Source organism: Etheostoma spectabile, chromosome 9, assembly GCF_008692095.1.
Source record: "Etheostoma spectabile isolate EspeVRDwgs_2016 chromosome 9, UIUC_Espe_1.0, whole genome shotgun sequence".
Lineage (NCBI taxonomy): Eukaryota > Metazoa > Chordata > Actinopteri > Perciformes > Percidae > Etheostoma > Etheostoma spectabile.
In genome coordinates, this window is record NC_045741.1 from 23,443,591 (window position 1) to 23,454,905 (window position 11,315).

The 11,315-nt window shown below is 42.4% G+C and overlaps 1 long non-coding RNA gene across 1 annotated transcript in view; it reads left to right on the top strand.

The window, feature by feature from the left end:
* LOC116696089 (uncharacterized) overlaps positions 1-11,315 on the top strand; it is a 14,745-nt gene that overhangs the window by 3,079 nt on the left and 351 nt on the right. Inside the window, exons 2-3 of the long non-coding RNA XR_004333620.1 lie at positions 5,791-5,798; positions 10,300-10,303. This is a non-coding gene — a long non-coding RNA (uncharacterized LOC116696089). The remainder of the gene's footprint in view (positions 1-5,790; positions 5,799-10,299; positions 10,304-11,315) is intronic.

The following is an 11,315-nucleotide window of genomic DNA, read 5'->3' on the forward strand; positions in this document are numbered from 1 at the left end:
TTTTCTTCTGTCACTTGTAACCTTTGTCTGAAACAGCTTGCCCATCTCTAACTCCAGCCAACACAGCATAGTGACCCAGATTCCTAGCTGACTGTAGCCAAGTTGCCACTGCGGTTCTCATGCAGAAAACGAAACAAATGCTCATTGTGTGTGTGATGCCTCTGAACCGGAGGGTGAAGTCCTCGAGGAAGTTACATGCAAAATTGACAGTTCCCTCAGTGTTGGGCAACTACCTAAGAAACACCATGCTTGGGCATTGGGACAGTCTTGAACCACACAACATTAAAATGGGACCTCACACAAACAATAGGGTACTCTGACCTCTAGTGCATTAAAACACTAGCTAGATGGGGTTTTTTTGTGAAGTTAATTTTGTTACTGCGAGTAAACGGTATACAGGAAACATATTTGTTGAAGTGTTGTCGGTGAAATGATAGTTTACACTAACAAAAACAAAACTATGCTACAGGGAACTCGCCACGTTTAACATGGCAAAATGTTAACGTAGCAAGGTAACGTCCACGGGAGCTTTTAGTTAGCAACTACATGTGTTAATACTGTATTGAGAAAACTCCTAATGTGAGCAAGAGGTGGCTAGCAGCAGCAACTTGATATAACGATGCTAGCTGAACCAGAGTTGTCAATTACGTTACAATTTAACGTTCCATGCTAGTTTATAGCAATGTACAGCCCATTCTAGCTATTTGGCAGCGTCGCAATTAATGAAACAGGATCTGAACGATTGCTAAGTTTAACTTGCATGGTAGTAGGCGATTTTTAACTCACACTGCAGGGGAGCCAAAACTGCTCTTAGCAGGCTAGGGCAGGGCACGAATTTGTACCACAGTTGGAAAGATAACGTTAAAGAGCTCCAACGGGCAAAGGTAATCACGGAACTTGACTAAGCCAACGGAACTACATTAGCGAGATAGCAACCGCCGGTCCTCAATTACTTCAAATGTCTAACGCAGACGATACTCACAATTTTTTCCTCTCCCATAATTGCGCTAGGTTAGGTAGCAGGGCTTGCAGAGTTATTTTCATTTGCAGAAAAAGGAGTTCACGTCCGGCCATCTCATTGGAAGGATTGCGATGGTTGGTTTTTTCTCCGCTGTTTCGGTGTTGGGAGAGCTCCACTGTCAGAACCCAATTTTTTAGGGGGGGGGGGGGGGGGGGAACATATAACGGAGTAGGACGCCGCATGGATCGCTACTGCCGTCTGGCGCTGACGAGAATGGGGCGCCATTCTGGACCGGTACCGCTCCAATAGTAATGTGTTTGGCAGGGAAATGAGCTGTCATGCCACGTTTAATATCAATTCTCCTGAATACAAAACTGATTTCATGGTGTTTTTTATACAAAGGTCTACATGTAGCTAGAAACAGGACACATGGTGTAGGCGTATTTAATAGGCATAGTGGGCTTAACAGTATAGAATATTCGATATGATATAATTCACCAGACGTCCGAGATCAAAACTGGAAGGGAGAAATACGGGAAATTCCAGTTTTGACTATCAATCTGATTGAAAAAACCTAATGTTTTCTTTAAAAACAGAAACAGGGACAGAGGTAGTTTGTATTCTGTATTTAGTTAGGGCAGCAACCAAAAAGGGGACAGTCCCTAAATCCGAGGACGTCTGGTCACCCTAGAGGCCGACCATGACCAGACATCCTCGGATATATCTATGTGACGTATTATGTCTATTAGTGTTAGGTTCCAAATAGCGCCACGTACCTTAGTCCATTCCAAACGATACACTTCGTGCACTACGTACTATCTGCATAGTGCGTAATTGTGACAGGAGGCGGTCTCAAATCGCGCAATACCGGAAAATGACCATGACATTTAATCTCTTCTCTTCTGTAAAATGTGAATTCCAAAGGGAGAAGGCATTGCAGTCGGCTATTGTGTTTCGCGAAGAATAATTCGCTCTTGTTTTTGATATTTTCACAAAAATGAATGGATATTTTTATTGCTCCGTGTCACACAGCTGTATCGTTAATATCCTATTGTACTGCACTCTTTTTCCATCATTAACTATACCTATTCTTTGCTGTCATGCTATACTGTATTACTTAGTTCTGCTCAAAATAAGTAACGTGAATATCATTCATTCTAAAGTACTGGTCATTTTACGCTCAACGGTTTCATGCAGTGTTGCCAAGTCCGCCTTATTCTAGCGACTTTGGGCTTGTTTTTTTGTAAAGCGCTCACGACTATTGGTAGTCGCGGGTTGCGGTTTTTTGGGTTGTCATAAAGTGTTTAGTTGATTATTTGGGCTGGTGTTCCAGCTGTCCCTGACTGTTCACCGATCCCGCCCCTTTCCCCATAAACAACTATAGACCGCAGCGTTATGTCCCGCCACTGCCTACTTCTATTGGAGTTGACCCAGATGGAAACGAGTCCAGCCAATCAGAGGCAGAGAGGCAGTATGTGGTTTGATGGTTTAGGAAAATGCGCGAAGTGCGACGGATGGTTGAGTGTACTGTAGGAGAGTTTTTGGGAGGAAGTGAAATGCCAGGGATAAGTGGCAAAAATACGGGAAGAAATATAATAAAGACTGGGAGAAGAGAAAGGGAGGAAAAGCTGGATTCAACCGTTGTGGTGAACAACTCAAAACACCGTGAAAAAGTGTATAGCTAGATTCAAATCCATCAGTTTCTGATGTAAATAAATGGAAAAGGTGTAAATCCCTCTGTGGTTCATTGTGCCTGAAGTCAGGGAGAAATTAAAATAAATACACTCTACAGTCTGTGTAGGCCTACCACGATGTACAATCGGTCCCATGGATTGTAAAACGTGCACACAGTTTGATTTATTTGTCTCTTACAGGACTTAGGGGATCCGTGAGAAAAAGTCGCTTAAAAGTTTGGGCTTGTTTTCACAGGCCTGGTGACTATTTGTCTTCGCAGCTCGGGCAACACTGGCTGTGGACTTGTGTCGTCCGCAAGCGGTTCAGGAAAGAGGATGCATTGTGTCCAACAAGACAGAACATCTACACCGGTACAGGCCCACAGCTGTCCGTAGACACGGAGTGGGAAAGTGTGTCAGAGCCTTCCGGATGGGGAACTGAGACTCTGTTTCTGTGTTTAAACAGCAAGTAGTGATTGGTGATAGTGCGCCAGTTTTAATGCGTGTGCATGTATCAGCCGCCCCCACATTTGGTGAATGGCCGAGTGTAATTTCGGACAATTCACAGTACTGGTGAAACAGTATAGCATCTATTTGACTTTGTAGAGTTACAGAACTGATTGAAGAAGAATTTTCAACATGCGCAAATCCTCTCCACAATGTAGTTTAGTCTGGTTTGTTTTTTCAAAATCCATATGTGAGTGGATGGAAGACCAAATGAAAGAAAAGGCAGTATTTAAGTTGTATCAGATTCAGATCAGAATCAGAAATACTTATGATCCCCGAAGGGAAATCGTGTTCCAGTTGCTCAGATATTAGAAATATAAGAAATATCAAATAAAATAAATAAAGAAAATATAAGGAGTTTGGATATTTAAATAGTTATGATAACAGATTTTTGTCTCAAAATATAACATAATTAAGGTTGGCCATGGTGAAAAGTACTAACAAATAATAATAATAATAATGTAGCAGTTTGAGTATTGCCACACATTACGTGTGGACTAGTCCACAGGATCTGGACGAGTTGAGGAAAATGGCCTGAGAATATGCAGGATCCTGTGGGACTGACATACATTCTTCTTACCTGCCCTTTAGATTTCGAATTCTCTTTCTAATCTCTGTAGAAGAAAGTGAACCCAGACTTCCTGTGGAAATCAAGCCAGTAAACCGGGCCAGGAAGCTTGCGGGGGAGCAAGCTGAACAAGCAGAAACAGAAGGCCGGTGCTGAAGAGAGAGAGAGGACGATGAGCAGTGCTGGCACCTGGAGAGGAGGGCAGATCATGGCCCAAGTTTGTACTTAACTCATCCACTTTGACAATTAACAGTTCTTGGTTGGCACAAGAATTAGCAAAAATGAGTACAGGGGCAGGAACGGGCTAAGCTATCCGAGGATTAGTCTGACGCATGTAAACTGGAAAAAAAGGTAATCGACAGCCCCCTTAGGTTAATACACGTTTTTTTCTGGATTCTTGTCAATCACATCAGATGTCTTGCTTGATCGTATAATTGACACTTTTCCAACAGCCAGAGAGAAGTTTTATTAATAAGTTGATGAGCCGCCTGGTATGCAGTACCACTCTAATGAGTAAGCACCAACTGCAGTTCTTCTGTGTTTGGTGTCATATGGACAATAATCTTGAATTCATGTGTGAGCAATCAATTTATTCCCTCTCCCCCTAAGACATGTGTGCGTCGGCCAGACTCTCTGACGACCGTACATCATGGCTAACCACTCGACATTTACCCAGTCGAGGAAGAGCGTGTGCGGCTGTTCAGAGGATTGTCTCCCACTCTGAGAGAGCCTAAAACGGTGTCAGACTCTTATGCATGGAGAAAGGTCGCAGAGCCAAGCGCTGGCGTGGGATTACGGCTGCCTACTGCCGGCGGCGTATGTGAAAACGCGGTAAGGAGTGACTTCTGGCAGATAATTCACTTCTTTGGGCAGGATTGTAATAACACGGATTAAGGTAAGGGTACGGAAGTGAATTCTGGCAGATAATGCACTTTATTTGGGCAGGATTGTACACTAAAAGGATTAAGGTAGTTGAAACCAGGGTAACACATTGTTTATTGGGACAAGAGCAGGGTAGTGGTATAGAGTAGAGGTAGGAGTGTACTAAAGTCTCGACTGGAGTGTTTGCTGCAAGGCAAACCCCAGCGGTAACAGTTGAAAGGTTTTTCTCTTGATAGTCTGAAGAACTCAGGCACGGCCTTGCCTCTGGAAAAGGTTGATGAGGGTGGGCATCCTGGCCAAAGGCCATGACTGCTCATGGGGACAGAAATGTTGAGTCATCCTGCTGATGCTAAGAAACCCACCATCCTTTACTGAGAACATCGCCAAGCATTGCCCAAAGAACTGGGGTAAGGAAACGGCCCAGGTAATTGCGGACATTGGTTGAGTTGAGTAAGGGAAGACTTTGGAAACTTGGAAATTTATGTTTTAGTGTTAAAATATTTTAGTGTTTTAATTAATGAGTGTAGTATCAATAATAAATTGTAAATTTCTGACAAAAATGGTATGGAAACAGTTTTCTTGCCCACTTGTATCACTATTAGTCTGATCAGCCTTCTGACTTGTGTATACAGAGCTGGATATGAGGGACTGAAAAGGTTAAAATAATGGGAACGATATCTAAAAAAACAAACAAGTGAAACCTGTGATAATTCCACTCTCATGTGTTGAAACCAAAATACCACCCAGAAATAAGTATTCTTCTGTCGAATCATTGATCCTAGATGGGTGCTCTCATATTGCTAGCGCATCTCATTTATCATTAGTGACATACACAGCTGTCTTTTACGTCAAGAAATAACACAGCAGTTGGGATTGTATGTAAATAATGATGTAGAATGATTAAAGCAAAACAGATAGGGGTGACTATGTGCATTTTCGAATGGACTGTGGAGATTTTTGTTTTGGGCGTGTTTAGGGCAACTTGCCAGCTCTGTAAAATGATGGTGTAGTGTCTGTTAGTAATTAGAGGACGGTTTCTGCTACTCTTAGAAAACTGTGGGGTTATAGTTGTTCACAAAGTACGAACTGCCCCTAGCGGACCAAAGAGGAACTGTATGCTGGATTTGCTCCTCAAGACAGAGGATTGCCACCAGGTACAAGGTTTGAAATAATTGCTCACTCTTCCTCCTCCTGCTTAGGCTGTAAGGTGTGCATTAAGGTGCTTTGACTGATCTTAGATTCACATGCTGGTTTGACACCTGATTCCTCAGGTGAGTTTTGGGCTTTACTTCTACACTGTTCAGGCTTTCCTGAATATTAAAATTACAAAGATTTAATGAACGTTGGGAAATATCGTTATGTTAATGGCACAGTCCCTAATGTTTTTTTTTTTTCTTTGAGAGAAAATACTTTGCACAACCCAGAGGGTAGACCCGACTATGTTACAACCGAATGCCCTGTAAGGCACGCCAAATATGCTATATTGCCCCACACCGCCGCCTCTGTAGCTGAAGTAATCCTATAAGTCGGTCCTTTTAACCGGACAGAAATTTAATGCAATCAAAATGGCTAAACTGCCGTTAGAGGCCGTTATGAGTGGAGCTGAATCTTAAGCACAAATTCACAAACTGAGATGTTTTGTTTTTTATAACCAGGTATCTAGGGTTTTTATAACATGATTTGGTGCCACAATGAAAACAACATGTCTTTGCTTTGGCAAACCAGACACAACCACAGGAGTCCTGAGCACAGATCACTGGTACCCTTTGGTTTGAAGCTCGGTGGGAAGATAGTGGCATTGCCATCCGATGGTATCAGCATCTATAATGGCCAATTAAAATAATAATAATTCATCGGAATTATTGTATGATGACAAATACATTCTGTCAAATTAATATAATTAATAAAAACGGACTGTGAACCATGTTATGAGCATGGTGTTGCTAGTTTCTCACCAGAGGGCGCTCTACACATCCTTGTTTGTTAAGGTTTGGGTTTTATGTCTTATTTTATTGTAGAAATCTGTTTTCCTGTGTTTAATTCTTAGCCTGGTTCTGTCTGTCTTTGATTATTGTATGGAATTTTTGGTCTGTCTTGTATATGTTCTGTTTCCTGTTTATTTTGAAGTCTGGGTCTCTGTCTCAAGAGCTGATAATCAAACTCCTCGGAGAAAACAAATGGAATTCTGCATGTGTCAGTTAAGAAGACAGCCACAGGGTGCTGCAGTTGCCTAGCACGGTGCTAAGCTGCAGCATTGGTTGGCTGTGCTGGGGTTCTGACATCATATTCTAAAATGGCTTCTGATCTTTTGTGTGTGTCATACAACTTTCTTTTATATAGCTAACATAAATTAAAGTCACTTCTCGTAGTTGAAGCAGTTATTTCGAGACCAGATCATAATGCGATACAACACAAATCTAAAGAATGTGTAGGCTACAAATACATCTTTGAGTACCATTGCAAGAAGAGCAAGATCTTTGAAACACAAAACAGGATTTTATTTTTGATGTCACACGTATTGGTAGGTAAAAACTAACCAATACAGCTGATTTGAAAAATTATCATGTCTGGACCAAAATACACAGACAGAGACATGCCTTGAGGTCAGGGGATACTGTTCGCCCCCGGATTGAATCCTTTTTTAAAAGGATACACGGAACCGTGGGAATCGTGAAATCCTGCACCCTCGATGATGCCACTAAAGTTATGGTGGCTGACTTGCTTTTGGACATAATAACATTGCTGTCAAAGGTCTGGTTGGTGAATCTTAGGAGCAGAAATGCACCGGCGTCTGAGGAGGGCTGGTTTCTGATGAGAGTGTTACATCCAGTCTGGGTGATTACCTTTCGGAGTTGTGCCGGGCTCTGAATACTGAGGACAAGTACGAGTGTGTCAGCTCACAGCGCTTTGACAGGTTGGGTTGGTAAGAGGTGGCAGAAAGTGGCAAATCTGCTCTCTCCACTACTGGACAACTACAGAGCCGTGATAATGCAGCACATCACTCCCCCTCGCAGGCTTAATGATGGTTGGTCATGTCGGCAAAATGGTAAACGCTTTGTGCTCGGCTCAAACTGTATGGCGAAATTCGAGCATACCAGTCCTACGCGAAAAATAGAACAGGATGCCCTTCCAGGAGTAGAGTGACAGAAGGTATGAGACGGAAGATCCTGACGACTGCATCCAATCACCAGTTACAGCGGGTGAACCAGAATTCCCGGAGATCATTCATCAGAACGACAGTGTGATTGAGATTCAATATGACTCTGTCGAAGATATGATGAGGAAGAGGTGAGTACACAATATTGTACCCTCTTTTGGCTCAAGTGCCGGATTTTGAGTATCAGCTGATACAATCTGAATGCTCTCGGGAGATTGAAGAGGTTGCAGAAGACATCGCTCGGTCAATAAGTCAAATCAAGGGTTTGGACGGTGCAGAAGCTGCAAGTCCACAGTACCAACAGAAGTTCAAGCTGTTTGTAGAAGCAATAGCGAGTAAGATCAAGTCTTTTTTCACAATGCGCTTGGCCAAAGCTTGGTATTATCGTATATTAGAGGAGCTTAAGGCCAAATTCCAAAAGCAATCAAACGCTGAAAGCGAGCACTCAAGACAGACATCCATAGAGAAATTTGACTCTCTGCTTCAGACTGAGGATAATCACAAATCACAGCATGGGAATGTGGTTAATGTGATTCAGAAGTTCGAGAATATGACCCCGGAAAAAGCAGATATTCACAGAGAAATTTACTCGATCTCCTCTATAGGCACACACGTGGAATCGAGCCCATTTGATCCCAGAACCAATGAGAGGGAGTCATGCAGTGATGTGGTTGTTCCGGATTCACATGCTACATGTTTGCTGAAATTCGCAACAAAGTGTGGATTTCATGGATTGATTGGGTGGTGGCTGAAAACTCAGATCGGAAGCCACGCTAGGGTACAACACAAAATATTAAAAGAAGGTCACTGGCACACCGCAGCTACCATGGTCAACATCTGCAGAGAAGCCTGTGGCAACTTCTCCACTCCTAGCTCGGTATGTGAGAGATATGTGCCGTACTGCACGGATGCAGAGCACAGTAGAAGTAGAAGTATTCATCCAGATATTCACAGAGAGCTGTTTCTCGTGATACAGGAAAACAAAAGGAACTGTCTATGGAAACCCAGAGGACTACGTTTACCATCTGTTGATAGAACATGGGCCGACGTCAAGGATGTGATTTTGATAACTACCAAAAAACAACTAAAAACCTTGACAAGGCCATTTTCCAGAACTTGTGCAAGAAATGCGGCTGTGCAGACAAGGTGCATGATTCTCATCGTCTAAAAGATCCAGCACTGGAAAGATGTATTGCCTACTCTGTCGAATACCTGATGACAGCACCACCCAGACATAAGGATGTTAAAAGAACCTAAGAAGCTCTTTGCCAGATTCCGTGCAGCCGTCAGCAACTGGTACAATGAGTTCCCAACAATCCAGACTCCGGGACACCAAGGTGGAGGATGTCCATGAAGAGATCCTCACGACCGCCAGGTGGAGACTCTGAGACACCAAGAGGTGAAGATGTCCATGAAGAGTCCTCACCAGCCTGAGGTGGACTCTGAGACACCAAAGGTGAGGATGCATAAGAAGATCCTCACCCCAGCCAGAGTGGGGCTACTGAGACAGAGGGACATGTCAGATACACAGCAGAGGGCATCGACACAAGAGGGAAGATGTCCATGAGAGTCACAGCCAGGGTGGAAACTCAGCCACAAGAGGTGAAATCTGAAGAACCACAGCAGAAAGCTTCTGATAACAAATCATATCGATGTGAGAGATTCTGACTTCAAATATGTGAAAGGTATTATTTTGGTCTGCATCTTTGTCTTATTCTGGTTCTATTTTCTTGTTTTTTAGCAACCTGTTGGGTGCGACTCAGCAGGAGGATAACACGTGTAGACAACACCGATTGGTTTCATTTTGTCTCTACTGACAGACCTAATGTTCAAACAACAGAGCACGTGTTGAAATTGACTGGAATCTCCTTAACAAGCCAGGAGTAAAGCTGTTCACCTCCAACATACTTACTTTCTGGCTACACATCTGCTCCCCTTGCTAAGAACCCTATCACCCAATCCCCTTGTGAAAACAAGAAGAAGGATGAGGAGTGAAACACTGACACACACACACACACACACACACACACACACACACAAACCAAAACGCTGAAGTACAGTGGGAAAGGTGCAGTGTTACAGTCATCAGACAGCTGTTTCTGTCTTTCAGGACTTGCACATTCCGCGTGTCTGCTTGGGTTTAATCTGGGTGATCCAGTTTCCTCCCACTAACGTTAAAAAGTACTGTGTGTATGAATACCTCAAATTCTTTGAAAATACACTTCTTGTATAGTGTATTTCTGTCGAGAAGTGTTTTTTTTCTGAGCCAGAAATACCTATTATCTCATATTTTGTTACTTTTATTGCGCAAAATAAAATACTTTTAAATCCAAAACATTGTTCCACTGACTGACAATACCTCTTGTTCAAATGAGGGCTACACAGCTCAATACTTGAAGTTCTCGTTCTCCTCATCCACCATACCACATTATACATCGCCCCCTTCAGTGTATGGTCAGCACAGAAATAATGCTTGATTTCTCAATGATGCAATTGTTAAAGAAAAATCCTGGGACCAGTGGTGTTGCTGTTAAGTCTTCAGATTTAAGAGTGGAGTTACATAAATGCATAATGTGGTTATTTGTTTGCACTTGTAGGAATAATTGGTAGACCTTCAGACACTGGACCCTTAACACCATGTGTTCTGTGTGGAGAGAATTTCCATTTTCCCACTTAGGGACACAATAGTCCTAATGGGGATGTTTGTACATCAGCTAAAAAGCTTTGTTTTCTCACTGTTAATGATGATCTATTCAGGCCAGATGTTGTTTTTTGCAAGTGATTGTATGACCAACTTTATCAGTGAAAAGCTAGATTATTTGTTTTATAAAAGTGGTTCTATTTTTATTAGGTGTGGGGAGATATTGCAATATTCTATTGACTGAACACCACTACCACAAGCAACACAACAATGAAGAGAGCGGTATTTCCTATCATAAAATGATAGCATGGCTTACATGCCCATGCACTCATTCAGGTGCGTGACCAGAGTGTGAAGGAAAAGGCTGGGATTCTTTTTTCATGTATACTTGTAGCTACTTAAAATTAAGCTTTATTTTGCTTATGGCTCCAAGATGGCCTACTCTGCTGTTAAGAGAAATTAGAAAGGTGGAATAAACCCAATTACTATACATATTTAATATTTAATACATTAGTTCAAATTCATTACACACTAACGAGATGTGGTATTTATCCAGATACTAGTGTTGGTAACAGAATTGTGACCAAATTCCAGAACAGATATGGTAATGCATAATGCTTTATAGGTAACGAAAGGCATGGCAGTTGGTGCATGGCTATATTGCCCATTTGTGTATTTGTTCATGACCATTACGAACTAACTGATGATATAATGATTCCCCTTAGTGAGTTACAGGGTGACAGGACCCAAACAGGGAGAGGGAAAAGGGGAAAGGGACAGCCAGTGCCTCTGCATCAGATCAGCCTTACATGACCCAGGACTAGATGTGGATGAGGGTAGAGTTTCTGTACTTTTAAAGAGTAGTGACGTTTTATGTTGTATATTTCATGTGAAAATGCAAAAACTATTTGGTTCTTGAAATATTC